Source organism: Podarcis vaucheri (assembly GCF_965113315.1).
Source record: "Podarcis vaucheri genome assembly, chromosome: 11".
NCBI classification, from domain to species: domain Eukaryota; kingdom Metazoa; phylum Chordata; class Lepidosauria; order Squamata; family Lacertidae; genus Podarcis; species Podarcis vaucheri.
The window spans coordinates 17,107,971-17,135,822 of record NC_138749.1 but is presented as its reverse complement, the minus strand read 5'-3'; the positions used below and the strand labels follow the sequence as shown (position 1 = coordinate 17,135,822).

General features: G+C 41.0%; 1 protein-coding gene across 1 annotated transcript in view; it reads right to left on the bottom strand.

The window, feature by feature from the left end:
• Window positions 1–27,852, bottom strand: part of TARS1 (threonyl-tRNA synthetase 1) — a 212,162-nt gene that overhangs the window by 124,015 nt on the left and 60,295 nt on the right. The window lies entirely within an intron of this gene.

The window sequence follows — 27,852 nt, the reverse complement described above, 5'->3', positions numbered from 1 at the left end:
GTCAGTCAAGCAGGTGTTGGCTTATCATAGTACAAATGGACTTACTGTAGCAGTACTGTACCAAAGAAAATGCAACAAACTGGTGAGGACTGTTGTCTTGATACTGCTATGAGTTTTTGGGTGCCTTGACTCCCCTGAATTCCTGGATCTAGTGGGTGTTGGAATTTAATCAATGCTTGGAGTATTGAGATGGGCTGCTATATGCTGAATTTTGCAGGAAATGGGTGTTTCTCCTTGCTTACTTCCCCCTGAAGTCTCCTCTCCCTCCACCCAAATCTGCTCCTTGATATGTCCCTGGAACAGGGAACTATGCCCACTGTTGGGCTGTGATGGTTAATTTCATCCTCATTAAAACCAACTGGATTTTATTTATTTATTTATAAAGAAATAAATAAATTAGCAAGAAAAAAAGGGGGGAGGCTAAAAGCTATCCATACTTTTTCTCCTGCCTGGCATGAGTCCAGCAGGACTTGGAAGTGATGGTTATTCTGCCAGACTCCCCCTCCACACTTCAACCTCAGTAGATTGCTCTGCCTGGAATCTTACTCCCAAGGCAAATTTGCATAGGGTTGCAGCTCAACAATCAGATCCTATACATATATAAATCTCTTTAAATTAAATGAAGCTTACTTCCAAGTCAGTCTGTACTGGACTGCAGCCATTTTAAAATATTGATGAACAAATCCATTTCTGGTTCATAATGAATTGGGATAAATTATCTTCTATGTAATATTACATATTTTTGCACCTTTGCAATTTGACACTTGCTTTTGATAGCCTTAAAACATGAAAATATTAGCATTAAGAATACCTAGGTTTATACTAAACTTTGTCCTTTCTGTGGCTTACTGCCAGTAGCTCACACTCCCTGCAGTCTTTGACTTTCTGCTTTCATTTTATTTGTGCACAGTGAATGCAACAGTGTACATTTCTCCTCCGGTGGCATGTTCCATTACTCTGTAGGGGCTTAAGGCAATGGGATATCAGGTCTGGAAGGTCACATTACTGATGTACTTACATCTGTGTAAACCCACAGAGTGTGTAGGAGTAACACAACAAATATGTCCTTATTCTTTCTCCAAAGGTACGTGCAGCTTGTCTCACATGTACCTTTCTTTGAAACACAACTCATTATTTACATTCTCTTTCTCTATTGTTTTCCACAATGCTGTCTTTTCTCTTTATACTCAACACGAAATATAAGTAACATGGGAAAAACTCCAAAATGAATTTCTTGCTTACATTTTCTTAGAGCAATGCAACCTACACTACAGAAGCAGAACATTTGCTTTATCTTACCATGTTTGTCTTGGGGAAGCATAAACAAATTGCAGACCATGAATTCATGAAACATGATCCAAAGCTTGTAATGAGAATGTGGAGACCATGCACGCTATGAAGCTGCAGAATGCACGCTATTGTGACATTCTTTAGTCAAAGGCAATTTAGTCTAGTCCAGCATTTCCAAACTTCTGATGGTTGAGGCACACAATTCTGAATAAAAGCTGCAGAGAAGACCTACATATAGCTGAAAAAGTTTTCACAGCACACATTGGAAAATGTTGCTTTAGCAACACACTGCTCATCGGCCTTACATTGACAGGTCATATGCTAACCAAGTCTGAATCAAGGAAGTGTGTCGCTTAAGCACAGAGATGGAGAAACTTTGGCCCAGCTCCTGGATATGTTACTTTGCTGAAAAGCATCCACCTTGGATTCTCTGAGAGGTATGAAGACACATATTGGGCCAGCTGAAAGCTGCCTGATCTCTTCCTCCTTCTCTAGCACTGGGCAACCTCTTAGTTGAATAAGGGTTACTTTGAAATAACAAATCATGCCCTCCATATTCACAATAATGGCTTGGGATTCTATGTCTAAATTGTGAGTGGAGGTTTCATGGCTGGCTGCCTAGTCCAGGGGAGAGACAGAGTGAAAGAGAGCAGAAGTAAGGGGAGAAGCTTAGGTGTTTAGTAGGAAACCACAAAGTGCATTTTCCCTAGCTATCTATTAGTTGCAACCCTGTCCTCTACTGACTGGAGGCATGCAAAGTTGCTTATACTCAACATAATCAGCATTTGGACTTGTGATTTTTTTTAAACTTGTTCACAAATGGACTACAGTTAGAAGTGAGCAGTGAGGAAGTAAAGTTTGCTGATGATACAAAATTTCTTCAAGTTAGTTAAAACTTGTGCACTCTAAACTGATCTATCCGAAGTGGGTAAATGAGCAGAAAAATAGCAAATGTATGCAAGTATAAAGTAACAGATATTTGGGTCAAAATATACAAATTTCACAAATATGCTAATAGGATTCAAACTAGTAGTGACTGATCAGACATTGAGTGTAGTGGACAGCTCAATGAAGATGCCGACCTAGTCTTTGTAAAATGTGAATTCCATGTTAGGGATTATTAGGAAAGGAATCAAAAGTAAAAACACCTATGTCGTCTTGCCAGCATACAAATTCATAGTGAGACTACACTTGAAAATACTGATTGCTAGTTCTGATTGCTTCACATGCACAAGGATATTGTGGAACTGGAAGAGGTTAAGAAAAGGCAGCCAAAATGATCCAAGAGGTTGGAGTAACTCCCATAAGAGGAAAGGTTACAACCTTTGCGTCTTTTTAGTTAAGAAAAGCAAGAAAGAAGTGGCATGATAGAGTTGTGTAAAAGTATGCACCATGTGGAGAAAGTGGATAGAGAAAAGTTGTTAATCCTCTCATGATTCTACAACTCTGGGACCATCCAATGAAGCTGAGTGTTGGCAGATTCAAGGCAGACAAAAGAAACTACTTCTTCAAACAGGGCATAGTTAACCTATGGAATCTGTTCCTGCTAAATATAGTGATAATCACCAATTTGGACAGTTATAACAAACAATTCATGGAAGATGTGGCTGTTAATGACCATTAGCTGTGATAGCTATACTCTACCTCCGTACTGTTAGAGACAGTATGCCTCTGATTAAAGGGACACGAGTGGCGCTGTGGTCTAAACCACTGAGCCTCTTGGGCTTGCCAATCAGAAGGTCAGCAGTTCGAATCCCTGTGATGGGGTGAGCTCCCGTTGCTCTGTCCCAGTTCCTGTAAACCTAGCAGTTCGAAAGCATGCCAGTACAAGTAGATAAATAGGTATGGCTGCGGCGGGAAGGTAAACGCCGTTTCTGTGTGCTCTGGTTTCTGCCAGAAAACAACAACTATGCTCGGCGTTTCTGTTGTGCCAGAAGCTGTTTAGTCATGCTGGCCATACGACCCGGAAAGCTGTCTGTGGCCAAACGCTGACTCCCTTGGCCTGAAAGTGAGAGGAGCACCGCAACTCCATAGTCACCTGTAATGGGTTTAGGGGTTGCTCGTGCGTAAGTTGCCGCCACTCCTGGCTAGGTTACCTGGTTAACCCTTTCTGACTGAGCAGCCTCCAGCATCGTGACTGTCTCAGTCGCTGGCAGAATCCGTCAGTGGGCGTTTCTTAAACCTTTTCCAGCATAAAAGTTGTTTGACGCCAAGTCTCCTCCTACTCTCCCTGCGTGGAAGTCTTCTGCGCAAGGAGGGTGTGGGCAGCGGAGTACCCGTACTCTCTCCGCTGATCTCCAGCAAAGAGTCTTGGAGCCTCCTCCCCGATTCCCCCACCTGCCCCCCTTCTCCACTTTTGTTACGCTGATTTCCTTCCCCAGCAGATGGGCTGCCTCTCTCCCTACTGGGACCCTCTCCTGCATCCCTTTGGAGCCTTCCCTCCGCCTCTAGCTCCGATGGCAGTTCCCTGACATCACCTTTGATTGGACTTGGTCATCCAGGGGCCTTTACCCTTTTTACCCTTGAGTACTATTTGCTGGAAATTATGTTGGAAGAGTGCTTATTGCACTCAATTCCTGCTTGTGGACTTCTTATAGGCATCTGTAGTTGGTCACTGTGAGAACAAGGCGCTGGATTGGATGGGCCTTTTGTCTAACTCAGCAGTGCTCTTCTTATGCTGTTAATTAAAAATAGCTGCCTCTTTCTTTTCCTCTTCTCCAAGCAATGCTGCTATTTGGAAAAATAACAACCTGACACTCAATACTAGAGCAATGAGATGAATAAGTTCTGCCAAAAGGCAGTAAGAGGCTGCAGGCTATTCTTTGGGATATGAAAGACCTGAGCTTTCCCCTCATGGATTCAGCTGGGACACTCACACAAGATGACAATCGGATGGAAATGTGTAGTAGAATGGAAATCTGTGGCTAAAGCATCCTGCAACCCGGTTGCCATTTTTCCAACTTTACAAGTACATTTTGTGTAATCTCTTTTCTTGAAGACTTTCATGAAAGGGCTGGACAAGTATCTGTCAAAGATACTTTTGATATAGGAAGGATATGCTGTCTTGGGACAACGGGTAGAATTAGACAGGTCACCTCAAACCTACTTCACTAAATTCATCCCAGCTGTAAAATCTGAGCATAATTTTTTCCATTCAGTATTTGTCAGTGATTTCCAAACAGTATTTGTCAACTATAATTTTAAGATTACACTACTCAAACTTGAAAACTTGGAATTCAAGCTACAGCTCTGGGAGAAGCAGATGTTAGTGCTGAGATAAATCTGTGATCGTCTGAAGCAAAACTGTATACTTACTACAGAACTAAAGCAATTGTGAGTTCACACTCCCAACCCCTCCCCCCTCTCTCTATATAAAGTTGGCTTCCTGTGCATGATATGAAATGACAGATTTCTTGTATATCTGGGAAACTTTTTCTTAGGTCATTAAATAGCTTTCTGCTAGATCTTTCAATTTGTTCATGTCCCATATCAAAATGAATAGCATATTTGAATAAAAATATACTTAATGTTTATCATAGGACTAAGCAAAGGACTTGTAGCCAAGAATGCTCATTTGAATTCTGACTTTATCAACCATTTTGTCATGTGGCCTCAAACAAGCCGTTTAGCCAGGAGCTCCAGAGAATGGATGGTTTTCCAGAATTTCCTATTTCTCCAACTAGGACAACAAAGGAATGCAAATATGGATGGTTCATACAGTTGCTTAATATTTGCTGCTTAAGACTGGAGATTTAAGGTTTGTCCACATTGGAGTTTCCTGCATGTTTGTAACTGTTTGTGTTCCCATTTAATTTGTGTAGTTCACATAATGTTGCTCTCAAATAACACCAATCAAAAAGCTTTTCCTGTAAATCAGGATTTACCCAGTTTGAGGATAATTCAGTAAGTCCAGGAAAATCAGGCTGCAAACCACTCAAATGGACCTTCGAGGTGGGGGGGGGTGTTCTCCACCTCCCCATCCCTTTTCCCATTATTATTTTTTTGAAAATGTCAGCGATTGTACATAAAGCTGCAATCAACCTGTAATTAGAAAGCAGGGTGAGATACAAAAGGGAATGCCTACTTGTATAAATGGGAAAAACCAAAGTTGCTTCTTGTATAAACTTTCCAGGCAGTAGACAACAATTGGAATGGGCCCACCTGGCACAGAGGCATGCTGGGGAAATGATGTTGGATACTTGCATCCCCAGAGTGTCAACCTAAGTGCTCTGGTTCAACACCCTAGTAAAATGTTTTTAAAAGCAATAGAGATGCTGGCAGCCTGTTTCAGTCCCATTAAGTCCTCTGGGGCCCATGGATCCTGGAATTTACCTGACCGTGCTGCCGCTTTGCTTGTGCTGCCACTCTTATGTTCAAAATTGTTCCCTCCTGAAGCTGCTACACATTTTTGCAAGCTATTTCCCTTAATATAATGCATTTTCTATGTTGTTTCTAGTAATACATGCATTTCTTTGCACAATTTCTAGTTATTAAACACATTTTTGTACACTTTTGGTGGGAAAACTACATCACACAATCTGTAAAAGTGTCAATTTCAACAAATATCTGCATTTTGGTTCACATACTGTTTGGGGAAGGGAGAATTGGTTAGCACCATCTTTACAGTTACTGAGGACTCCATTTTCTTAAAATCACAGCAGCACATTGACCCTATGCTACTTTTCTGGTGTAAATGTCACCCCTCAAGTTGCACCCCAGCACCACTGCTAAAGTAGAAATGTAAGGAAATCTGATGATCAATGGTATAAATTGGTCATGTTACTGCTTCAATCACATCCAAGGGGCTTTGATTTTCATTATTTTCCCCTTGGCCATAGCCCAATGTCTTCCTTAACTTCAAACTGTTGTCCCTTGTGTTCCTTGTTTTCCCATCTTAAAAGGCTGCAATTAGCTCTAATGTATGATAATAATTCATACCTAATGCAAAGAAGGTCAAACAGAAATTTAATCTCCTGCTATATATCTTTAAATATGGAATAGTGCCCAGACACAATTCATCTCTAAGTGTGTGTGCAGGGCCCCTGTGACCTTTGATTCATCCCTCAAAACCACAGCACATTATATTTTCTTTCCACAAGCTGAACAAGCAATCCATGAGAAAAATGTAAAACTGTTGCATGCTTCTACATAATATTTAAAATGCTACCAGATTTAAAAATAGCACCATAAACAGAACAAAACAAAAACAAAAAAATCCAGGAATGCCAGTAATATTTAACCCACTACTCATTGCTGGCTTCAGGTTTTGGAGGGCCCTTGAGCAAGACATTTTCTGTGGGACAGCCCGGCCACCCACAGGAACAAATCTTGCTCTTTGGCTTCATTATCACCAGTTACTGATGCTCATCCTTATCATTTCTAACGCTTGCTTGCATGCCAGGCAGAGAGCCAATAAACAAGCATGCAGGAACATTTAATGACCCTCCTTTGCCCAAGCAAGAGGCAGATGACCAAAAAGGTTGCAATGAGGAGGAGGAGCTGGTCCAGACAGTGGGGTGCTCAGTAGATGCATTTTCTAGAAAAATAGGTGTCAAAACTCACCATGAACACCTCCCCTGTTCTCTTATAATGGCAATGGTGCTCACCTGAGAGGTGCCGGAACTAAGTTCCTGCGAGTTCCTGCTGAAAAAAGTACTATGCAATATTAGAGGGCTCCACATCCTTTATCTCCCTTCCGTGAGGCACTTGAGGATTGGAAGGAGGAGACATTTGAGTGCAATGAGAAGGAAGCAGCACCGAAGGGGGAAAGCGACAGCAGAAACTTGCATAAAGCAGGGCTGGAAGGACACTGAGGGGTTTTGTTTTGTTTTCAACAGTTTTAAAAAGGAGAAATAGCAGTGATGGATACAACAAAAAAGCTAACACCAAAAAGCTATCATCAGAGCCCTTCCTAACTTCCTCCTTGCTGTAGTCAGACCTCTGCCATTATTTAAAATCACCACTTCTTCCCTGTCCCTCTACCCCCACTTTACTCCTACTTCTTCCATTGTTCTAAACCACCACTTTCCCTCTCTCAGTGACCCTTCTTGTTCCCATGCTATGACCTCTCTTCTCTTTTTCTCCCCTCCCCCACCCTGACTTCATGCAAATCCAGGATTGTGATGAGGCAGTAGAAATTCTCCAGTGTGGGCTGTACAATGACATTCTTACATTTTTATTATACAGCAAGACATACTTATGAAAACTGCTTTCTAGTCTCTGTGGTTTAGAATGAACTCCCAAAGCCACTATGTAAACTTATCTAATGGCTGCCTAAAGTTACACCTGGTACAATGTCACTTTCTTCCCCTTACATAAACATATGGAAACAACACACAAGGTTGAAACATTCCAGACATACTTCCAGACACCCTATTCATGCATAAGGAAGGGTTAAAAAGAAAAACATTTTCTGCCCATCCAAAACTTTTTTAAATAGCAAGGATTATTTCATCCCACCATTCCTGGTGTTTACACATGCCACTTGAATGTAAAAAGAGGATATAAAAGTTAAGGTGCTTTACAGATACTAAATCCATTCTTAAATATTTCAGTGTTCCCATTTATACACCGAGAAACTTCACAGGATAGCAATGATTATATATTAAAAATATTTATGCTCTCCATTGAAAACAGCTCAAGGAGACACCTATAACTTCAACAGCCAGCTAAGAATCATACAAGTAACTTTAAAACCCTACTCAGAGCCAATCTACTCATTATATACACACACATATAACCAGTGCTTTTTTTCTAAAAAAATGTTTAGGGGTACTCTTGTATTTGACTCAATAAAATCACCGGGAAAGGAAATGAGGCCACCATTGGAGGTGGTAACAACGAAACTGACCAAACACTGCTAGATTCCAACTCCTACTTCACACATTAAATGCTCACTTCTGTCTAAGACTCAGGAAACACCGTGGTAGCAATGGAATTGACAATTCACCATGGTAGAGAAGAAACTAAATTTTTTTGTTTCTTTTCCCATTAGATTCACAAAATGTTTTGGGGTATGTGTACCCCTGTGTCCCCCCAGAAAAAGCACTGCATATAACTAAGGACTTTTTGTGTGGCAAGACCCACACTTTTGAACTCCCTGCCTACTGATATCAGGCAGACATACTTGATATACTCTTTTTGGCACCTGCTAAAAACTGGCTTTAAGCAGCTCCCGTGAGAAGCAACAGAACACATCTTATTTCTCTGGAAGTTCCTTCTTCCAAAAGCATCCCCTCTTATATGAGAGCAAAGAAGAAATGTAACTTGTAAGATGGTGCTTATCAGTATTTTTTGTAAATACTTATATTATTTTTTTAAAAAATCAGCCTGGTTCATTGGGGCACCTTTCTAATAACTGAGAATGATTTAAAACAGTCTAAGCAAATCAACTAACCTTGGCAATCCTTATAAAATGTAAAATTCACTCTGAATATAAATAGGTTTTATTTAACTACCCACGTCATTTCTTCCATCCTCCCCCCCCCCCGACTTCTATGCTATTGGTCCCTACAAAGTTACAGGGAACCTGGCAGAACCTGGCAGAAGGCCTTCTCGGCAGTAGCCTCCTCCCTGTGGAATACCCTTCCATCAAATGTCAAGGAGATAAAGAACTGCACAACTTTAGGAAGACACCTGAAGACACCTCAACTAGAGCCAGGGCTTTCTCGGCTGTGGCTCCAATCTGGTGGAATGCTCTGTCACAAGAGACTAGGGCCCTGCAGGACCTGACATCTTTCCGCAGGGCCTGCAAGACAGAGTTGTTCCGCCAGGCCTTTGGTCAGGGCGCAGCCTGACTCCCTCCTCTGGCAACCTGCACAGAATTTTGCTTAATTGGTTGCCATCAATTTGATTTAATTAATTTTTATAATGAAATATTTTTAGATTGTGTGACTATTTGACTGTTTGATTATTTGATTGTTGTTAGCCGCCCTGAGCCCGGCTTCGGCTGGGGAGGGCGGGATATAAATAAAAAATTATTATTATTAAGGCAGCCCTGCATCAGGAAGTTTTTAATGTTTTACATTTTATGTTTTCATATGTGCTGGAAGCTGCCCAGAGTGGCTGGGGAAACCCAGCCAGATGGGTGGGGTATTATTATTATTATTATTATTATTATTATTATTATTATTAGCAGCTGGAATTCTTGGCTTCCTGAGTGATATGGCAGAGAATGGAAGGGAAATGAAGTTAGCAGAGTGAGCTCTGTTTCTACCCCTGTAAAATTCACCAAACTTTGCCATGAATTTTGTTGCTTTAGGTTTAACTGTATCTGGTGTCTCAAATAATAAATTTCATGTTTGTGTTAACTGGATCATCAAGAGAGAAATTTATCAGGGTGAAACCCGAGAGAGAAAACGTTAAAAGGGAGAATTCCTAAAACCAGTATCTTGAGAGAGCCCAGCTGAGAATGCCTGGATTTTCTCTTTCCCTCCACTGCCTAGCAGTTCAGCACCAAAAAGGGAAATAGAAGACCCACAGTCCAGCAGATAAGAGCCAGCTGCTCTCTATCCATCGCAGAGCCCAAAGTCCTACGAGACTGAGAATAAGGAAAATAAGGAGGGCTGCTTGGAAGTTGAAGAGATAACATACATAAGCTTTGTCTTGCTTAGGGCAAATGTGCTTTCCAGGTCAAGATGCAGATTATTTTTCCTTTTTTATTATTCTATATCCTAAGAAACAGTACAAAAAACATTTTATCAGATTTGTCTAAAACATATGTCCTGACAGAATATAAGCTGTTTGTTGATCCCATCCCTGATTGGGCCCTATGTAGCCAAAAGACTGCTAGAAGTGACACCGGCTTGGTAGGTAGTGCTGAGAAGAGTGATATCCATCTCAGCAGATATCAGTACTGTCAAAGCTGGCAGTGGCTTCATTGGTATATCATGGTAAAACTTAGCAACAGCTTGTGGTTAACAAATAGAGAGCCAAGGTTTGGACAATGTGCTAAGCCAAGCCTTGGTGCAGTTCAGTCTGGCGTAGGAGTAAAAAAGACAAGGAAGAAATCAAGTGGCTGCAAGCTCCTCCCTGAGAACCTGCACATTTGTGGGTCCTTTTATACTACATTTCGGCTTACTGTGATGTACAAACCAATGCTAACCTCAGGTTCAGTGAGGAAATCTGCACATAAGCCAGGTTCACTGCCTACTCCTACAGGCAAATATTTCTGGAGTGAGGCCACTGCAAAGACCTGCAATTATCAAAACATTTCAAAAATGATGAGGATATAGTACTTCATAACTTTGTTATAATCTGGTATTATTGGCTCCTTTCTTCACAGTTGCTATAGGGAAGGGTGGTGCCCATGCTGTATGTGGACAGTGAGGTGTGGCGGGGGCGGGGGGGTGTCCGGAGCCTGCAAGAGCCTGCAAGCCTGGGATTTCTTCTGGGACACATAATGAAAAAATAATTTTCATTTCTTTATTTAAGGATGTCAGTACAGTGGTGCCCCGCAAGACGAATGCCTCGCAAGATGGAAAACTCGCTAGACGAAAGAGTTTTCCGTTTTGGAGGTGCTTCGCAAAACGAATTTCCTATGGGCTTGCTTCGCAAGACGACAATGTCTTGCGAGTTCCTGCTGGTTTTTTTTCCTTCCCCCCCTTTTTTCTAAGCCGCTAAGCCACTTATCAGCTGATCCGATCAGCAGATAAGCCGCTAATAGAGCTAATAGCGCTAATCCGTCAATGGGCTTGCTTCGCAAGACGAAAAAAACGCTAGACGAGAATCACAGAACGGATTCTTTTCGTCTTGCGAGGCACCACTGTATTATTTCTCTAAGCAAGTACCAAAACAGAAAAACAACCATTAATGAAAAATAATAAAACATGGGGCCGGGATGTAAACCTACTGAATGTAAAATCAAAACAAATAGAGCTTTCAATCACTTACAGTTTAGATATTTGGGGCCTTAAACGCCCAAGTGAGCACCTTGAATTTGGCACAGAAATGAACCTGCAACTACTGTTGCTGTTTCAGAACTGGGGCTATATGAGCTCTAAATGAAACTGCTGCCAGTGACCTGGCCCCTGAGTTCTGGACCACTTGACACTTCCAAGTAATCTTCAAGTGCAACTCCACACAGCACACATTTACAATAATCCCATCTGGAAGTTACCAGAACAGAGTACAGTAGCCAAGTCATCTGTGTCCCAAAGGGACAGAAGCTGGCAAAACAATCAGAATCGGAAATAGCAAAATTTATGAAATAATTACTGTAATTTAAACAAAAATATAATAAAACCCAACCTTTCGCAGAAGATTTGGAGATGGCATGGGGGTATATATCAAGGAATAGAGGGCGAAATTCCTATTGCACTAGTGGGAATCCTTGCACAGGTTTCCCCTAGTGCACTAATTTAGTTGCATATGGACCTTTATTAAAAATGGCAAATCCTACATGATTTATTTTCATCTGTAATATTCTTTTAAATGTATCATTTTTGCTAATCCTTTGGGAGGAATCAACCAATTTGTGACTGTGAAAAAAAAGTGTTTGACTCAACGTTTAAGGCAATTTTTAGCGTTTGGTGACCAGCCAATTAAGATTATGGGGTATTAGAATAAATTGTAGCTTGTGCAATAGAGTATAATTTGTTAGTTTCATGAAGATAAAAGTTTATTTAAATGTCCTGTGCTTTAATTTTTTGATGCAATGTTGAAAGTACTGTTGAAGTCCTTCACTTCGTGTGAGTTTGTTGGTTCTTTCACAAATGTTACTCAAAGCAACCGACATGGTAAAACCAAACATTAAAACCAAAAATAAAACCTAAAATAAGAACCTAAAATGCTATTCCATAATATATATAAAATGTAGCATCCAGTTCAACCAAGTCCACTAAATAGATCAGCAGAAGAAGCCACAAATATACTTAAGTACCCCAGCTCCTCAAAAAAAATTGAGGGACCAAAGCCTGTTTTTGTAGGGTGCCTAAAAACAGTTAATGGTGGTACCAGGTGTGCCTCCACAATCATTCACATGTCACCTCCCTCAAAAGGGGTGCAAAGAGAAGGGCCTCTGATGATGAGCACAGGGTCTGGGTTGGTTCATGGGGGGTGAGCAGTTTGAGGTATGGGGGCCCGAGCTACATAAAGGTTTATAGGTCAAAACCAGCACTTTTAATTGAACCTGGAAACTACTGGTAGCCAATGCAGTCATGCCAAGATCAGTGTTACCACACTCAGTAATCTGTTCACTCAATTCTGCACCAAGTGCAGTTTCCAAACTGCCTTCAGATATCTCATGTATAATGCATTGCAATAATCTATCTTAGGGGTTCCCACAACTTCAACACAGAGGTTAGACACCAGCAGAAACAGCTGTAAAACTATTTGCACCACCAAACCCACTTGAGCCTTAAGTGACAGACATGGGTCCAGAAGTACCCCCAAGCTACACACTTGCACCTGAGTTGTAGGAGTGTTTGAAATTCTTTGTTTGAATTATTTTGTTTAATATTAAAAGTATTGTATCTGGATCATAAAGTATCCTGAAGATTTATATTTCATGCAGTACTAGAAATACAAAGATAAAATAGCCTTTTTGTACAGAAAGTTTTAAATTTCCAAAGTGTCCTCAAAAGTAAGCATTGTAGGGCATCTGTAAAGGCCCACGCTGTTGTTGGGGCCTGCTGCTGACTTTCAGAGTTTCCTTACTGTACCTCCATGTTCACTGCCCTTTCTGAACATGCAAGCAGTGACAAGACTGAGAAAACATAGTAGCACTCTTCACATGTCATGCACTCTTCCCCTGAGAAATTGTATGGGTTGGGATCTGGATAAGGCAAATGAATGGATAGTGGAATCATCCATGAGGAGAAGGGGGCACTGGGAGCATCTTACCCAAGGGCATACAAAACCTGGAGCTGACAATGGAGCTGCCAGTGATGTGGGCAAAGGCTATCAGAGCTGTTCATGTCTTTTCCTTGCTGCTCACTGAGATTTGGATGGCATTCTCCATCGCAAACAGATGTTAACTCTGCCTAGGCAAGATAACATTTGTAGTTCCATGAACAACAGATTGCAAGTTGCATTCGGATAAAAAATAAGTAGTATCCACACAACGCTTCACAGTCCATTATTTCTGCACTAAAAAACAAGACTGGCATATCATGTCCTAACATAACAACTTTTATTCTTCATTGACACTTTTCACAAAGACAGTGCAAACCTTTAGTTTAGTTTACTGGCTTACAGTACATAGGGAAAAGTGATTATCATTGTCCCCACCCAAATGTATTTACTTCAATATAATTTCCCACTGACTCTAGTGGAGTTACTTCCAAGTAACTATGATTACGACGTCAGTCTATCGCATACAAATGCTTTATTGTTCTGGTGGGAATCAACCTAGGGGCCAGATAAAACAATTTCTGACAGGCTAGCTATGAAAGAAATCAAAGACCTACATGACCCTCCTGGAAAAATAAATTCTACAGCTCAGCATCTGGTTCTTGCAATTGTCAGCTGCTAAGGCTCAGACTGATTACCGTCTTGTCTTGTCTCTTATGTTATAAAAGGGTTGGTGGCAGGGCTTTTTTCAGGTGGAACTCACCAGAACTGAGTTCCGGCACCTCTTTGGTTCGTCCCAGCAGCTCTGTTGTATTGTGGTGCCATCCCCCTGCACTTGGGGCTGCTTGACAGAGGCGTCAAGGCGCTTGGGGCTGCACTATGGAGGTGGCAGGCAGCAGGGTGATTACGGCTGTGCGACTATGACAGTGGACTGAGACAAAAGTTTTTATTTCTTCCCTGCAGCGGTGGGGTGAGCAAGTGAAGAAGTCTTCCTCCTCAACCTCCACCACTGGGTGGGTGTTCCCACCTAAAAAAGGTCAACAAGTTGCCACACCTCTTTTTCTAAAAAAAAGAAGACCTGGATGGTGTGGAAGATGGATTTATCAAAGGAAATCTTACTAATGCCCATAGTCTAGAATGTCAGAAATTGAGAACCTGTGGCTCTCCAGATGTCTTTTGACTCCAACTCCCATCAGCCACAGCCAGGATAGGCAATGTCCGGGGATGATGGGAGTTGTAATCCAACAACATCTGGAGAGCCACAGGTTCTCCATCCCTTTTCTAGGTCAACTGAGTAACCTAGAAAACTGCTGTTTATATTTTCTAATATTTACATGCTTGGGATTCATTTCGTTAGTGTACTGTGTATAATCCTTAGATATGCATTAAGTAAAGTTTTGCTAGAAGCATTAAGCTGTTATAAAGCTATTATAAAGCAAATATGCCTTCATTCGAATGTTATTACACATTTGAAACTAGGGAGATGTTCACAAACCATTATATTGTAATCATAGCATTCATCATCTGGTTAAGGAAAACAGATGCACCTCTTTTCACATTAAATAAATGAAGAGTTCATCATACAGTACTTCTAGATGGTTCTGTTGACATGCCCTACCAAATAATATTTGAAATCCTCACATCACTGGAAGAATATATTCATATTTATATGACATATCACTTCCTCAGTATACTGTATTTACTCAAATCTAATGCTCGCATTTTTGGCCTAATTACATTGTGAAAATTAAGGTGCACATTAGATTCAATGGCACATTTACATTCACCAGCAAATACTTTTTTTGGTTTAAAGGTTCTGCCATCTAATCTGGCAGTAGATAATTCTGACGAGAATTTTGGGAAGTAAATTAGTGTTAGCTTTTATAAGGTCCACCATTTGGTATTAATTTTGTGAGACAATGAATATGTAATTAAGTATATTTGAAGAGTATGGTTCTGGTTCACATGGACTTGGATTGACTTGTGATATGTCAAAATTGTGTGAGCTACAAGTCTCTCTTACATAGAGCCAGATCATGCCTTTCCTGTATTATGTATGTGAGGAAACTGGAAGAAGTACAACAAACCAACCTATGACTTAACAGACTGTTTCCTTCAAGTGAAAGCAGAACAGCAAGATCTAATCATGACAACTTTTTAAAAGAAAAAAAGGGGAGCAGCTGTGCTGTGTGACGGTGTTGTATAGAGATTAATTCTAGGGAGTATGCTACAAAGATAATACAGTGGTGCCCCGCAAGACGAATGCCTCGCAAGATGGAAAACTCGCTAGACGAAAGAGTTTTCCGTTTTGGAGGTGCTTCGCAAAACGAATTTCCTATGGGCTTGCTTCGCAAGACGAAAATGTCTTGCGAGTTCCTGCGGGGTTTTTTCCCTTCCCCCCTTTTTCTAAGCCGCTAAGACGCTTATCAGCTGATCCGATAAGCTGATAAGCCGCTAAAAGCCGCTAATAGCGCTAATCCGCTAATCCGTCAATGGGCTTGCTTCGCAAGACGAAAAAAACGCTAGACAAAGAGAATCACAGAACGGATTCTTTTCGTCTTGTGAGGCACCACTGTACTAAACTACAGTGAGGCTGACTTCTGTCTCAGGACTGGAGGACCTGTGACCCTCCCGATGTTGGACTCCAAATCCCATTCATCTCCACCCCAGCCAGCGTGGGTCCAACAAAGCCCAGTCCTACTATAGGCTATCGTGCTGCAATGGTGAAGTATGGGAAACAATCCTAGCTAGATGCGGAGGAGGTCTGTCAAATTAACTCTTAATGAAGTTCTAACTCCCATCTCTTGCGGGGGCGCAATTAGTGCCAGCACTGTCCGTTAAGAGTTTGGGTGTAATCTTTGACACCTCCCTTTCCATGGAGGCGCAGATTGCAGCTATAACAAAGGCGGCATTTTTCCATCTCCGCCAAGCTATGCAGTTGGCTCCTTACCTCTCTCGCCCTGACCTAGCCACTGTGATCCACGCGACAGTCACCTCCAGACTGGATTATTGTAACTCGCTCTACGTGAGGCTGCCCTTGAGACTGACCCAGAAACTCCAGCGGGTGCAGAATGCTGCAGCGAGACTCCTTACGAGGTCTTCACTGCGAGATCACATTCACCCGGTGCTATACCAGCTGCACTGGCTCCCGGTGGAGTACAGGATCAGGTTTAAGGTGCTGGTTTTAACCTTTAAAGCCCTATACGGCCTAGGACCCTCGTACCTACGGGACCGCATCTCCTGGTATGCCCCACAGAGAAACTTACGGTCTTCAAATAAAAACATATTGAAGGTTCCAAGCCACAGAGAAGTTAGGCTGGCCTCAACTAGAGCCAGGGCTTTTTCGGCTGTGGCTCCGATCTGGTGGAACACACTGTCACGAGAGATCAGGGCCCTGCGGGACTTGACATATTTCCGCAGGGCCTGCAAGACAGAGCTGTTCCATCAGGCCTTTGGCCAGGGCACAGCCTGACTCCCTCCCTCGGCAATCTTCGCGGAGCTCTGGCCCAATGGTTGCCAGTGGCTTGAATTAATTAATTTTATAATGAATGATTTTAGAGTGTTGCTTATGCTGTACTTTTGTACTGTTTTATTGTTGTTAGCCGCCCTGAGCTCGGCTTCGGCTGGGGAGGGCGGGATATAAATAAAAATTATTATTATTATTATTATTATTATTATTAACCTGAGCAGCTCCATGGATTCCAACATTGTATGTGAGCTTGACTATGCTGGTGCTACTGGTTTCAGAAGTACACAGGTGGCGTGGAAATTACTTTAAAGTACTTCTGTACTGTATTCCTTCAAATGGCATATAAATGGGGTTAGTAGGACCACACTATCAACCACACCATCAAATGGGTAAAAGACTACTTATCCTCACCTAAGATACACTCAAATCCCATCACAATATAGGCAAGGTTAGGTTGGGTTGTAGTACTAAGAACAGCCATCCTGGATCATACCAAAGACCTTTCAAGTCCAGCATCCTGTTTCCCAGAGTCTTCCATGAAGCACAGAATGAGGACATGATAGCAATATGCTTCTCCCACTGTTCTCCATCAGCAACTGATTCAGAGGCGTGCTATTAATGTCCTACATATAGCAAATTAGTAGCTAGTGCCAGCATTCTCCTCCTTGAATTGGTCTGATCCTGTTTTAAAACCATCAGAGTTGGTGACCACCACATCTTGTGGTTGTGAATTCCTTAGTTTACTTTGTGTAGGGCTAGCAGACTTTATTTTCCCTACCTAAGGCAAAGACGATACCCCTCTCATTCCACATGGATTGAGAAGTTTTTATTATTTAATGCTCCATTGTTTTTAACACTTGATTGGGAACTGCCCAGAGTCGCTGGGGAGACTCAGCCAAATGGGCGGGGTATAAATAGTAAATTATTATTATTATTATTATTATTATTATTATTATTATTATTACATGTAGAAGTTGATGGGACACACAGCTGAATCTTATGTCAACACTTGCTACAAGACACAGTCCTCTACTGCACCTAAGGGCATCAAGGTGTTTTAGCAGGCAGAGTGCAGACCATGTGTCACCCAGGTCTCTGTTCTCTCAACACCACTCCCCCATCAGCATCTCCTTGCCTCACACTGTCTAGTTGGAATTTTCAGTTATCTGAATTTTGCAACACAGTTCTCCCATTAAACAGTGTTTTAAAAATGCATGTATTAGGAGTAAGTGTTCATAAGAATGAATGTATTTGTGAAAATACTATACAAAAATGCATTATATCAGTCAAAATGACTTGCAAAAATTAGCACATTAATCAAAAACTGCATACAGTATCTATTCACACTAAAATGCTGAATAATTTTAATGAGGATTTTTTAAAATTGCAGACCACTGCAGAAATGTGAACTGAAATTAAGACTGCATAAATGAGAGAGAGAACTGAAATTGACAGCTCCTTTCATCTCTAATTAGCATTTTTATTTTTTGAATCTTTTCCTAATGATCCCTAAAATGGAATGTGTTTTTTTCACAGCTACCACACACTGGATAAATTATTTCAATGAGCTGTGCACCAAAACCCCACGATCTCTGTTCTGGCCCATCACTGCCAGCTAGGACAATGATTTTATTGGGAGGAGTCCCAAGTCATGAGTTGGCAAATAAACAGGACAAGGTTTGAAGGAAAAGTTATCAAACCTTCTCCAACATGCTATTAGGGTGTTTGTTTCAAAGGAAAACACAGCAGGCATACCCAACATTTAATAAATATTTGTACTACTTTGTGAGAAACAAGAGTTTGTAATGGACAGAATCTCCTTTTTTCTGGGCACCTAGACAGAATAAAACTGTATTCATCATCTGTACATAAACTAAAATTTATACACCAAAAGATTAATATATACCAGTGTTTTCTATTATTTTCTCAATTAAGTCTAAATATTTTAATGAAAAATATACTCCCTTGTGTGCCTTCCATCCTATACTTGTCCATTCTGTGGAAAGTAAGCTTATTTTCCTTCAAATATGTGAAGTTGGCTCCAAATTTGTTTTATATTGCATATGCAAAAGCAGGCCTCACGCTTCACAGTTACATAGCTATAAACAACGTCCTTCTCACAGCAATTTACTTAAAATCACCAGGATTAATGACCTTAAGCTCTGTAGGCTAAATTCCGACCTCAATTACTTACTAATGACGTCAATGCAGTTATTTGGAGTAACTGAGGGCAGAACGTGGCCCCAGCTCTTACTCTCTTTAAAGTGGTTACAGGCCTCATTATTATCTTATCACCTTCTGCAGCCCTGAAACCATTCATAATGAGGATTTTGTTGCTCTTTAACTATTTAGAAATTATATATGGTTCTGCCATATATAATTAGGAGTCACTGCAGAAAAAAGAAGAAATAATATGCAGCCAAGTTAAAGCAGAGCAGTGGGGGGTGGGCTTAATGAAGCAGATTAATTTATTCAACAACTTTTAAAAATTCAAAGCGGCATAAATAATATAAAATTGACACTTAGAAATTTCAAAATGCATGCAGAAGTCTCAGAGGGCCTTCTAAATATTATCTGCCCACATGAAATACTTTCACAAAAACTGGTCACTCGTTAGATTGGTTGGAATTCATAGTTTCTGACATTTGACACCCCCCCCCCCGACTTAATCTGAACAATAAAAAATGGAGGTCATTGGGGGAAATATAACATATAGAAACAGTGATCTTCTTTGCAGGACACTTTAAACCATAGTTAAGGCTAACTAGAGTTTAAAGATGAACACACAGCATGCTGGTGTGGTCACTTCTGACCTGCTCTTGCTGCCATATTACAAGGAGCAAAGTCATTGTTTGGTTAAATGCTACATTCAAAGCCAGGTTTGTGATTCCTCTCTTTCAAACAAATGGTGAGCAGTAAGCCAATAGCAAATCTTGGTTATAGCTCAAGGTTTGTTTGGGGAGAGACAAACTACAAGACTGGGTTCTGACATAACACAATGCCTTAGCTCGCAACAGTGCAGCAGAAATTGGGAAGAAGCAAAATAGCCACTATTTTATATTTATTTAGACAACTTCTATGCTGCTTAATTTATAACAATATCTCTCTTAGTTGTGTACAGAAAACTAAAGCAGTAACAAGAGACAACTTAGACAACAAAAGTTATATAAATATATAGTAACATATACAAATGTTTCATGAATACAAAATCACTTACTGTATGAATATAGACCAGTATCAGTTCCTTCACATTCTGGCACACTTCCCCTCTCAGCCTCCTGGCTCTTATCCAGAATTCCACTCTGGCTCTCACCCAAGGCTCAAACAAACTCATAGCTCACCCACAAAATCTCACAAAGAAAATGGCTCCTGGAAACTGCTGACATCACCCTAGCCTTGCACTCTAGGCTTGCTTTTTAAGACCAGGCACCAAAGTGGATTGGGCTTTCTGAGTTAAACTTAACTGTGGTTTAAAGTGTTGTGCAAACCAGGCCAGTGTCTTGCTTCAAAGTGTAGGTGTTGCCTTGCCCTCAAGTAAAATGTCTCATCAAAACAAAAACAAAGTAACGGTGCTAGCTGCTGCATGTACTATTTTTAAGCCAACTTTTTTTCTTACATCAATCCTGCATTTAGTAAAAAGCAATGTCAGCATGGCATATGGAGAACCTCCAGTCGACTGAATTATAAAACATGATTTAATATTGAAGAACATTTCTGTATCAGTTCACAGTATCCATTTTTGCTTAAAGATGCAGTATGGTGAACCTTCTTTAGACAGAAACTGGATTAAAAAAAATAGGCTTCCTGATCATACCCTTTGTGCATATTATACATCTGCATGCTCTACTTTGACTGTCACATATATACACGCAGGTCAGGGAAAAGACATGATGCTCAAATGTTCATCCCACCCCATGCATGTTCATGGAACAATGTATGTTATCTATAAAGGAATGTATTTTGATTTGTGCTGCTTCAATTTGAAAATCCTTGAAATTTTCAACCCCACCCAAGGCTCCTCTACTTCAGGAATAATGAGAATAAAGACAAGATAAGACAAACTGACATACTGCCAGTTAGATCGTTGTGGTATCATAAAAGTGTAGCGGGAGAGAGACTAGATAATACTTTGCTACATAGCATCATAAATGCATTTTTGCACTCTGGGGCCATTTCTGTTGACCAGGCTTGTTAATTAAATAAAGACACTTGTTTACTTTCTGTTCCAAGAATGTCTTCTAGTTAACCAGACAAGGGTTTTTTTGGAAATTGGTGGAGGGTTGGTACTTCACACTTTGGGGCTGCTGAGATAACTAATATGACTTACATTTTAGATGTGGAGATAGGCAGGCATGCTAGCAAAAAATCATGTAGGCCAGTAAGTTTTTGGAACTTATTTGTAAAATAGCTGTTATCACAAGCCTGCATGTTTAGATTGCAGATATAAGCTCTTATAATGCATTTGCAAGTAGGACAGCAGAATCTGTGCTTGCCTTGAGACATCTTTGGAACTGAAGGAAAAGGTCAAGAAAACACACACACCATATTCATTTTTAATGACACGAAAAGATGAAGTATGCGGTCAAGAAAATGGCACTCGGGTTGAATCTGTCTCTAGAAAGAACTGCTTTACATTGCTTCCTGATAAGATTAGCATGGAGCAGAATGTGCAATCCTCACTAGCACAATGTCAGAGCTAAGCAGTTGTGGTACACTGTTATGGTAATGTATAACTTTACATGGTGTTTTAGGCTACGATCCCCAAACCATTTGCTCCTGAGTGGCATAAACTGCATTTTTCAAAGTGACTTTTTCCAAGTGGGTGGACTGAGATCTGCAGAACTAGTAGGGTGTCATTCTCTCAACATTTTCATAACCTCCAAATTGCAGCAGTAGGACATTTAATTTGAGATATTAAATAAATAGGTAATAAAAATGTCATATAACATTTACTTATTTTTTAAAACCTGCCGTAAAAAGGATTTATAGATAGAACAAAATGTAAAAGGTAAATATTATTGTAGCTGAAACCTTCCATAAATGTAAAGTGTTTGCATTTGCTGTGGTACATGAGATTTCGCAAAATGACAGGTCATTTAGAACTGTTTACGCCCCAAGGAGGAAAGACCAGGAGGTGTCAAGTGATCCTAACAAGAAGTCCATATGTTTAAGAGCTCAGAGCTCTTTCTGGAAAATAACTCATCAGATCAATGGAATAAAACATCCAACTCATCTCTTCCCACAGGGTTGGGCTCAGGATTTTCTAGAGTTAGCCTAAGTTAAAACACTCTATTTAAGGCCAAACTATAATTTACCTGGAATTCTGTGTAACTTTCCCTTGGTGTTTGGGGGGTTTATTAGCAAAGAACTAGGCACTGAAATTGGGAGTGGAAGTATGACAGGTAAAGAATGGGGGGTCAACTTTCTTCCTGCCAGCCACTTCTCCACTCAAAATCTAGATTGCTCTTTCCCATGAAGGAAAAGAAAACATACAACACCTTGTATTATATTCCCTGTGGGGATTAAATGTAAACCTGAGGAATTTGTTTGTTCTCATTTTAAAACAGTTCTATGACAAAGCAACATACAGCAATGAAAAATAACATCATAAAATGAACATTGTTGCAAAAAATAAATGTAAAACCCATCCCATTCATTAGTAATCCACAGGCTAGCAAAACAACCCCATTAACTCTAGTTCCAGTCCAGCTAGAAAAAACGACAGAGCAACAAACTGAGCAGGTCACCTGGTCATAGTCTCCTCCCACCCACTATGGTGACACTCACATGTCTGTTTAAATGAGCTATATAAACATTTTCTTAGCATATTTATGTTTTTTAAACTGATACAGTAGTGTGGGATAACCAGCCTCATATAACAAACATGCTCAAGTCTAATTAATGCATGAAGAGATTAATACCCACATGCAGGGTTTACCAAACTTGGGTCTCCAGTTGTTTTTAGACTACAGTTCCCATCATCCTTAGCTAATAGGACCAACAAGTAACACAAATGATCCAAGCTGGCTTGTTTTCATCACAATCAGCAGATTAGTAATAACAGTGAGCCTCCCTTGCCATTCCACAATTGGGAGCACACTTGGACTAGATGGGCCACTGGGATCATTCAGCATGCTCATCTTACGTTTGTAGAAGGCCCTGCTCAGGTCACTACACAACAAGCTACACCCATTGGTGGGACCACAAGCAGGGGCTCCTAATGACCCCAGGGTTTGCATGGGAAGGGGAACCCCATCAAATAAACACTTTCAGGGGCTTCTATTTGTATCAGTACCTTGAATCAGGCCTTGCAACATGCAGGCTGCCAGTGCAGATCATCCAAAATAGGTGTTACAATTTATCTATAAAGTTGTTTAATTATGTAAACAACCTTGTAGATAAATTGTAACACTTCTTGGCATATGTACTGCAAAACTACATTCAGTTACTTGAGTTTGAACTCAAATGTGTAAAATACCGTTGCTTCTTAAGCAATGTGTGGCAGATCACAAGCTTCACACAATTAATTCCACTTCACTCCATTCACAGCTTAAATGTGCTACTCTAAAGAGCGGGTGTGTTCAACAATTGATAAGATGAAGTCCCCAATGTTCCTCCCTCTGCTGGTTCCTTCTCTCTATTGCAAGGTGGCTGACTTCTTGTTCATAGAATCAGTTAGTTATAGAGTCCTGTGCCTGGGATGGAGCTGAAAGTAGTGCAGAAATACAGAAAAGGAAATGTAACATGGAATATCCTTGAACAGTTTTGCTGCGTCCTCCTTAGTTTCCTGCTAATGGGTACACACACTGGGTGGTTAAGAGAACAAAGGCCCCACGGATCCATTGCATGGATCATTCAAGCACAAAGCATATTAAAATTTGATTTAAATATGTCCTTTTGTAAGTAGATATTTGTACAAACTGGTAATGTACTGCAAGTCTACAAAAATGTGAACAAGTTCAGACTCCTCAAATCCATTCTTGCCTATAGATATTTTCATTACCCTTCCTTTTATTTTTATATGCTCATAATTCAAGAAAGAATAATGCAAAACAGCAACAAGAACAAACACTGTAGAAGGTGAATGTTTCTTGCCACATCAAAAACAAAGACAGATTATCTTTCCAAACGCTACTGCACCCAGTTTGAAGAGACAGAGATCAAAAGTGGGTCAAACAGGTAAGACTCTTTGTTTCTGTTTTGCTAACCCATTTCTAGTCAAACAAAAATATTCTTCTCTTAAGTCTATGCTTATCCCCCTCCCTGATAAACTGCAATAATAAATTTTATGTCCAACAATTTGGTGCCAATTCACAGTACTCAAAATCAGAATAACTTAAATACAGCATTTTTAAAAGCTACCAAACGGCTCCAGGTGTGTGCTTGCACATGTATATTACTCATGCAAATCAAACAGGCACCCATTTGTAAATAAATTTCATCAAGAGTTTTCATTGTACTTAATTCTTTAGCACATATCCCTCTGCCCATGGAGAAGAATGCAAACATCCAAAAATGGGGCACAGCAGAACAAAAAAGGAAGCTTGTTCCCAATGTGAAAAAAAATTATGGAAAAGTCCACAATTAACTTAGAAACTCCCTGCCCCACCCACATTCTCCTTTCAGGCAGCTTGGTAAAAAAATCCAACTAACAACAGAAAACCATCATTTTCCCAAAAAAACCCAAAAACGAAACCCAAATAATGGATCTCACAATCTGTTGGGGAAAGGCCTCTCAGAGTAGCTATTTCTCAAGGATAGGGTGGTGGTTAGAAACTCAGGTGGGTGAAAACTAGCAAACCCACGTGCAATTCTTGCCCTTCTCCCCTTCACCTGCCACTAGCTCAGAGCTCTGCCTTGTCTGGCTGAGCAGCAGGTGACCAAACAAAACATTGGAAAGAGGCAGTGAGCAACCACACTGCCACTTTTTTGGCCCATAGGCAAGCAACCAAGCATGGCTTAGGGCTAAATTCTCATTCTCCCTCCTTTGACTCCAAAAAATAGTACCTCACCTCTCTCCTCCCCCTTCAGTAAATTAACAGGAGGGGGGAGGGGTGAAGCAGCAGCACAGCCTCTAGGAGTAAATGTGGGGTGGAAAGTGGAAACCCTTATCCCACGTTGTTTACCATCTACATGACACCACTGGGATTTGTCATCTGGAGTATGGGGCTGCGTTGTCATCAACCTGCAGGTGATACCCAGTGTTGTTGTTGTTGTTGTTGTTAGCCACCCATCTGACTGGGTTGCCCCAGCCTCTCTGGATGGCTCCCAACAAAATATTATAAACACAATAAAACATTAACCATGAGGTAGCCTAGTTTGCATGTAACATTAATTGTTGTTGTTGTTTAGTCGTGTCTGACTCTTCGTGAACCATAGTTCAAAACAAACTGCTGTTTGATATTTACAAGCAGTCTACCAGTGCACACTGCCGAAAGTTCCCAGGGCATGCCTCCCTACTCCTATTGCGGGACAGATGAAACTAGCCAGTCTTTGCCCAAATGCAGGCTCATGGTTTGCTTTCCCTAAGAATAAATGTTGATTACCTTAATAACCCAAGAATAAGCCTTGGTTACCACTTGTGGTTTGTTTGCGGGAAATGTACCACAAATCCAGGTTTGGGTGACATAACTCTGGCTTGTCTTGTCTGTGATGCAGCAACAGCAGGAACAAGGGAGCTGTAGGAACTTTTGAGCATTCGCATCAACCCAAAATCTATTTAAAACTGTGGTTTAATGTGATGTGTGACTAAAGCCAGTGTCTGCAATCAGTGATCAATTGAATGGGCTAAGAAGACAAAGACGCTGCTGATCAATAGGGAAGCTGATCCAGGATTAAGCGTACAGCCCAGATAGAATGATCCCAGTTACTTTATCTGGTGTTGGATAACACACTTTCCAGTTTCAAATTCATGATCTTGACTGAGGGAGATTGTTAGATTACATGATTTATTCATTCAGCTGAATTTCTGCTAATGCAAATAGTTTCATTCCTTGCAATACCATTGTTGGAACATGCTGAAGTTATTGCGGACATGTATATTGCTGAAGGGCTGAAATAGTTCTAAAAATAATAACCATAACAATTACAGCCAGGAATTGGACATGGAAGTTTCTACATGCAAAGTCTGTGCTATACCACGGAGCTATGCCCTCTTTTGCCAACACTTGCTGCTCTCTAGCACTTAATCTCTGTGTGCCTTCTCAATACCAGTTTATTGTGGCTGGTGAAATTGGGCTGGTGGAGACTGATTGGGTGGGTGCTTTATTGCATGAGTGGATGGTGCCTGCCACCTTAAAGGAGGCAGTAGTACAGCCTCTACTGGAAAAGCCAGTCCTGGACCCAATGGATTCCAACAACTATTGCTTGGTCACAAATCCTTTCTGGGAGATGTGATTGAAAGGGCTGTGAATTCCTGGTTGAGACTGATCATTTGGATCCATTCCAGTCTGGGTTTAGGCATTGATTGGGGACCAAATCAGCCTTGGTTGTCTAGAAGGATAATCTTTAGGAAAAGGGGCAGAGGAGATGCAACCTTGTTCCTTCTTCTCAATACCCTTGACCATGGTGTCCTTCTGCAGAATGTGTCTCAGTGGCACTGTGCTGTAATGGCTCCATTCCTAGCTGCAGGGTCATGTCCAGAAATTAGCATTGGGAGAGTGTTATTCGGCACCCTGGAGTTTATACTATGGGATGCCACATGTCAATGAAATTCAGTGACTATATGAAGCTGTTGGGAGAGGTCATTAGTTAGTTCTGGAGCAAAATGTCATCAGTATGCTGATGATACACAACTCTATTCCTCCATTACATCTGAGTCAGGTGAGGGTGCACAAGCCCTGGACTGCTGCCTGGATACAATCATAGGATAGATGAGGGAAAATAAGCTGAAGTTGAATCCTGGCAGAAGCAGGCCTTGTGGGTGGGTAGTTGACATGTCCAGAAAATAGGCCAATTGTCTGCTCTGTATGAGGTTTCATTCCTTCTGAAGGATTGGTATAAGATCTAGGGGTACTCCTTGACCAATTTTGTCACTAGAGGCCCAAGTGAACTCTGCGGCCAGAAATGCTTTCTACCAACTACAGCTGGTATACCAGCTGGGACCATTCCTGTACCACAGTGGTCCTTGCATTTGTAACCTCAATATATGATTGCTGTAACACATTTTATGTAGGACTGCCCTTGTAGCTGGTCCAAAAGCTATAGCTAGTGCAGAATGTAGCAGCCAGACTGCTTACACAGTACATAACAGGCTACTGGCAACATGTTACTCTGCTGCTGAGAGAGACCAATTTGCTTCCAGGCCAGGTTCAAGGTATATGTGTTAACTCACAAAGACCTAAAGACCTTGGGGCCAAAGTGCTGTTGTAAGTTTGTGGAGTGCCTGGACTCCCCTTCTAATTCTGGATCCCCTTCTAATTTTGGCATACCAGACATAAAATTTAGCATGTTGAAATATAAAACAGGCTGCCTTCCTGATGAAGCAATTGCCTGGAGAGATGGACCATTAAAAGAGCACAAAGAAATGGGTGATGACCCATTAAGAAGGTCATTAACAGAGATTCTCTGGGTCACACAGCAAACAGGGAAAACTGCTCCCTGAGGTGAAAGGCAATTAGCAGAGACAAAAGTCCAGAGTTTCAGGAGAGAGGGCCAGAATAGCAGTGGGCAATGTGGTAGGTGGAAGGGGAAACAGTTGCGTTTCACAAGCGGTTGTCAAGCAGGATAGTTGCCAAGAGGGGCAAAGCAGAATGTGTGGGGGCAGTTTTTGGATCCTGTGTGACAGCCATGAAAGCAACAGAAGAGTTGCTGCTGCACCTATGAGAGAAGCAATAGACCTTCTTGGAGTATAATGCTGGGAACCTTCCCACAGTAGGCTCAGGTTGTATATATGTATAAATAAACTATATATAATAAAGACATCACAGTCTCTGCTGTGCCTCACTGTCCAAAAGGAAACTCAGACCCTGGCTAGCATGTCTGGTACCCTGGAATCTCACACCACTCAGAGATTGTGGTGGCGTGTAACATTACTTTCCCTTGTGGTCCCTTGTGTTGTATCTTAATCACAGAGATCCTCTGATGGGACATAATCCCTGCCATCTTTTAGATGTCTTCTGAAACTGTATTGTTCTGAAACTGCTACACACTGTATTGGGGGGTACTAGTGTAGCCAGCTGGTATTTAATGATCTTTTATTGCTGTTTAATGGTATTTTTTACTGATTTTATTATAATCTTGTATGTTGTATGCTGCCCTGATATGCTTTTATGAAAGTGCAGAGTATAAGTACCTAAAATAAA